Here is a 6,057-nt window from a genome sequence, read left to right as displayed (position 1 = left end):
GTTTCCAACATAATCAACTAGACAAGTACACCATACACATGCATTACAAACACTATAAAGTGTCCAGTTGGTGGCGGCAATACACCTTTTTGTGTGTAGTTCGCCATAAAACCTCACAGAAGAAGAAGTGAAATAGGAAGTGGGTTGGTCAGTAGGTGGAAGCCATTCTAAATGCATACAAAGATGATCTATCATATTGACAAGATGCTGACACAGCCCAGCAGGCAGGTGTCCATGTTCCCCATTATACATTTCAACACAAACTCCATTTGCACTCTCACAAAAGATGTTCTATTACGTAATGTCTCCACATTAAATGTGATAGGAAATTGAACCGAATTAAAGGTTAGGCGTGTATTCCCATTGGATTAAAATGTATTTTTTTGTTGTTGTTGTGGACTTGCTTTTCTTTGGGAACAAACTCTAAGATCTGAATTGAATTATTTTTGAGAAGCTTGGATTTAAAGGCCATTTTTGTTTGAACTGAATTTTTGACTTTGTTGCAGGTGTGCGTGACTGACACCTTGGCCTGCTGTAACTACAGTGGGGAAAAAAAGTATTTAGTCAGCCACCAATTGTGCAAGTTCTCCCACTTAAAAATATGAGAGAGGCCTGTAATTTTCATCATAGGTACACTTCAACTATGACAGACAAAATGAGAAACAAAATCCAGAAAATCACATTGTAGGATTTTTAATGAATTTATTTGCAAATTATGGTGGAAAATAAGTATTTGGTCAATAACAAAAGTTTATCTCAATACTCTGTTATATACTTTTTGTTGGCAATGACAGAGGTCAAAAGTTTTCTGTAAGTCTTCACAAGGTTTTTACACACTGTTGCTGGTATTTTGCCCCATTCCTCCATGCAGATCTCCTCTAGAGCAGTGATGTTTTGGGGCTGTTGCTGGGCAACACAGACTTTCAAATCTCACGATACATGGCCCCATTCATTCTTTCCTTTACACAGATCAGTCGTCCTGGTCCCTTTGCAGAGAAACAGCCCCAAAGCATGATGTTTACACCCCCATGCTTCACAGTAGGTATGGTGTTCTTTGGATGCAACTCAGCATTCTTTGTCCTCGAAACACGATGAGTTGATTTTTTACCAAAAAGTTATATTTTGGTTTCATCTGACCATATGACATTCACTAGGTCCCCCCGTGTGGTTCTGGGATTTTTGCTCCCCATTCTTGTGATCATTGTGACCCCACGGGGTGAGATCTTGCGTGGAGCCCCAGATCGAGGGAGATTATCAGTGGTCTTGTATGTCTTCCATTTCCTAATAATTGCTGCCACAGTTGATTTCTTCAAACCAAGCTGCTTACCTATTGCAGATTCAGTCTTCCCAGCCTGGTGCAGGTTTTGTTTCTTATGTCCTTTGACAGCTCTTTGGTCTTGGCCATAGTGGAGTTTGGAGTGTGTCTGTTTGAGGTTGTGGACAGGTGTCTTTTATACTGATAAGAAGTTCAAACAGGTGCCATTAATACAGGTAACGAGTGGAGGACAGAGGAGCCTCTTAAAGAAGAAGTTACAGGTCTGTGAGAGCCAGAAATCTTGCTTGTTTGTAGGTGACCAAATACTTATTTTCCACCATAGTTTGCAAATAAATTCATAAAAAATCCTGCAATGGGATTTTCTGGATTTTTTTTCTCATTTTGTCTGTCATAGTTGAAGTGTACCTATGATGAAAATTACAGGCCTCTCTCATCTTTTTAAGTGGGAGAACTTGCACAATTGGTGGCTGACTAAATACTTTTTTGCCCCACTGTATATATGTGAGTGAGACGCTAGTAAAATTCCTGAACTAAATGTTTTCATCATTCTAGATTGCAGCCGGAACAACAAGAACGATGCTGCGAAGAAGAACAGGAAGACACAGTACACATGGATCAAGTGCAATAAATACATTTGCAACACACAGTAAAACTCTGTCCCTCATGCGGTGTGTAGTTTGTGTTCAATGGGGCTCATTTATCATTTCCAATAAAATACTGTATGTAAAATGTGTCAGTTTGTTCAGTTCAAAGCAATAAACATCAATAGTGATGAAAACCTTGTTTCATTCATATTTTTTCAAGATAAAAATAATTTATTCCAACTATGTCTTGATTATAATGGATTTTTGTTTCCAAAAATCACATTTTATTAAAAAAAACAACAGTGCTTTTATTGGTAAATGTGATCTAGCAGAGGGAAATGGCAAATATTAAGCATGTATGCTGTCCATATTGGTTGTAATTGATATAGGTCAACATCTAAGTATTAAGTATTTCTACCTAAATTGTTTTAAAAACCCAATAATGTTGTGGGTCCATCAGACCAGCGAACACTGGGTGAATAACTAAAACATGAACACCACACAAGGGTTAATATTATCCTTTAAAAGTGCTTTGCTTTTGGCTGGGGTTGTGCATATTTATACTTGCTCTAAATTGAAAAAAGGTCTAGGGGTCAAGCTATCGCTACACGGTTCCCACTCCTTGTTTTTATATAGCACACTGATTCTGAAAGGACAGGTGACAGTTATAATGACATTGACAAGATATTAGAGTGACCGGTCTAACAATGGAAATACACGCCCTCAAAGATTGAAGGGAGATGAGATCAGGTGGGAACATTCTAGCCAATAAGAGGGCAGATACGCATGTGAACAACTGGCACACCTCTGTATAAACGTGTTTTCTTTTTAACCGTGAAGTCACATCTTTGGAATGCCCAACGAGGGTGAAAGAGAATGAGGCGATCAAAGTCAGGGCTGTCGAGAGCATTTCATATGCAGCAGCTGTTAAAAGGGTTGAGGGTTCAAGTGGTCCTCCTGAAGAGTCCATGGTGTCGCCTTATAAGCTATGGTGATTAATGGCATTGCCAAGGTGGAGAGGAAGTCCAGAAAGATGGACATCATTGTGGCTGCGGAAGACTGGTTCCGGTATTGGAAGACCTCTTGGCGGAGGCGCTACGTGGAGCACGAGCCGTTCCACCCTCTCAGGCTTCGGAGCCTGAGAAGGGAGATATGGAATCGTGAAGGACTGAAGAGGGAGTTTTATTTTTTTAGATTTTTTTGTCAGTTTACAGTAAAAAAATTATAAAAAAAATAAAATGCCACAAGTCTACTTATATCAGTGCATTCTTAACAACCTTACCATTAGGGAACTTCTATTCACTCAAATACAGAAATTCCTCACTTTGTGGACTTATTTTTCATGAACAGTTTTTTTTGAGCGGAGTAAACGCTCTTGCTTCACCTCTATCTTCCCATCTGCTGCATGTCAGAAATGTTTGGTGACTAGGAAATTGTTTATAGTTTTAGAGAGAATCTCACAACCTCAGGAACCGTCCGTGTCCTTGATTCTTCTGTTTGACGCCATTACTGTGCTTATTATGTGATTCATAGACTCTACTAAATGCAAGTGCAACACATGAAACCGAGTTTCACCAAAGTTGTTAACCCCTGCTCTGCTCCCCTGGCGTGAACAGAGCCACATATAATATCGTATGCACCCAAGGTTCACCCCTGCTATGTTCCCCTGATGTGAACGCAGCAATCTTGTTCGTTAAATTCCCCCTGACGTGAATAAAGCTACCTTGTTGTCTACAGTTACCACCCGCAATGGGTTTCCTGGGGTAACCTGTAATCTCTTGAACTTCCAGGCATTTTTGTTACATTAACACCCACTGTGGGTTTCGTTAGGTAAGATACAACAGTCTGCCTTGAATCGTGTGGAGTTTCCTCCTGCTACAGTTTCAACTTAATAGTTTCCACGTCAGCGACTTGTCTTACATTTCAATTTTCATTTCCCTATTTCACATTCTCACCCAGCAGAATCCACCAGTCGGAACACATCAGTACCTATGATTCACACCGAATTTAAAAGGGACCGTGGAAGGGGGCACCTCCTTACAACATAGACACATGCATACAAACACGCACAGCACTGATTATATCATTATCTCTGATGGTAAGGTGAGTTCCAGGACAGAAACGTGGTAGTATGTTTTGCCTTTGATCAGATCAGATGTTACCTACCTGATCAATGTGTCCTCCATTACTCTCGAGTACACTATAATCAGGATGTTCACATCTGATCAAAAGCAAACACACTACCACTTTTCTGCGCTGGAATTCACCTAACCGGCTAGCTAGCTACCTAACTTGCAAATCTGGGTTAGTTAGCTGTCAATATCATTGTGCGAGTTGAAATTAGTTGGCTAGTTAGCTAATGTTAGCTAGCTAGTTCGAGTTGAAAAATGATTGAAGGCACCCTGTGCCCCCACCCCTAGAGCTATCGTGCTTCCACTCAGGACCTAACCGATTTATCTTGTGTGATCTGTTTTTCCTTTCTTTTCCGTCATCCTTCTGCAGCCAGTGTTTATTCGAGTTCCCCTTGTTGTGCTTCTATTGATTTGTTGTCCCTAACTGTTATCTAGAATTAACTCTTGTGTGTGAGTTAACTCTCTCTCTCTCAAAGCTGGAGTCCACTAAAAAAATGTTTTGCAGAAAAAGTTGGTACCACTGAAAAGTGTTCAGTGAAATAGCTAAGGTTCCATTCCGGGCCTTGAGATGGAGGTCTGTGTGCTTTTAGGCATTTGCCCTGTGTCTTGTGCATTGTGTCTTTCACCATAGAAAATTGCATGTCATTGATTTCAACACAAAGACTCTATCTCCTTTGGTCAGTGCATGACAGAGCTGTTACAGATCTCGGTCTGTCTGTCACATCCATAAATCCCCAAGGAGCCTGTTGAAAATCAGAGAATTTGGGAAAAGTAAACGGGAGAGCCCCTTCTCTCTTCCAATTGTTAGTGGTCCATAGTTGCTATGTGGACCTGTCACAGCTTACTGGCCTAAAGAATGCCCTTTGTGCACTTTACCATGAGGCTAAAGCCACCCTGATTGCCTTTCTGAATACACTTGTCAGCTTAGATGTGACTGGCTATGATGGTGAGAGCAAACCCTAGACACAGGGAGGTCAGGTTCTATTCCCATCATGATGGATGTCTCAGATACCCTATGAGAGGAGCAGGTGGGCAGGATTTATCATGTGTTGATTCCCTGTCATTTCACAGAACCCAAAATCTTTGAGAGATTTCATTTGACTAGAGGCAAAAAGTATGTTTAAGATGCTACAGAAACAATACTGCAACATAATGTTGAGATCATTAACCCTTTAGATCTGTAGTTCACCACATGCCAAGAACGACACACATAGAAAAGCTTATATGACTTGTGCCAGTTTATATAATGAAGAGGGATAACTGCACTATTATGGAAGAGCTGTGGAGGGTTAACACCTCAGGGGAGGGAATATTTGTGGAGGTCATGATCTTTGGTCACATGAGGTCACTGTGTATGCAACACTTCAGTGGGCTGCCCAATGGCCTCATCACACCATTTCTTTCATTCCTTCCTTCATTTTGGCCAGCTCACTGATCTCTCCATCTAAATAAGCATTGAAGATGTAATCAATCCTTAAGAACCGCAATAGTTTTCACTATTATATGATGAATGTCTGGGGATCATCAATTTGAAAACTATTTTCAGTGTGAGAGGATAGATTGTCTGACCCAGAGGATGAGTTAATGTGACAGACTGTTTACAATGGCACTGATTAGCATAAAGTTGTCTGGGTGAATTATAGCTCAGGACCAAAACAGATGGGACGGAAGTTTTCATTTTAGTAAGCTGCAGGCATAACAACCCAATCACCCCAACCCGAGCGACGCATGCATGTATGCACATGCTTTCAAGCAGGCACGTGTGCAGACATGGAAGCATTCACCTCACAAAAGTCTATTTTTGGAAATATTTTGGGGAAACTTGAAATGTCTTCCTTTGTTCCAACCCTGCCGAGAGACACACACACACAGAGAGAGACACACACACAGCGAGAGAGAGACACACTGGGAGAGAGCGAGACAGAGACACACACACACACACACAGAGAGAGAGAGAGAGAGACACAGAGCGAGACACACACAAATCAAATCAAATCCAATTTTATTAGTCACATGCGCTGAATACAATCGGTGTAGACCTTACAGTGAAATGCTTACTTACGAG

The sequence above is a fragment of the Oncorhynchus mykiss genome, chromosome 27, assembly GCF_057628025.1.
Source record: "Oncorhynchus mykiss isolate SJ-2025 chromosome 27, ASM5762802v1, whole genome shotgun sequence".
Lineage (NCBI taxonomy): Eukaryota > Metazoa > Chordata > Actinopteri > Salmoniformes > Salmonidae > Oncorhynchus > Oncorhynchus mykiss.
Note: the sequence above shows the minus strand (reverse complement) of the source record.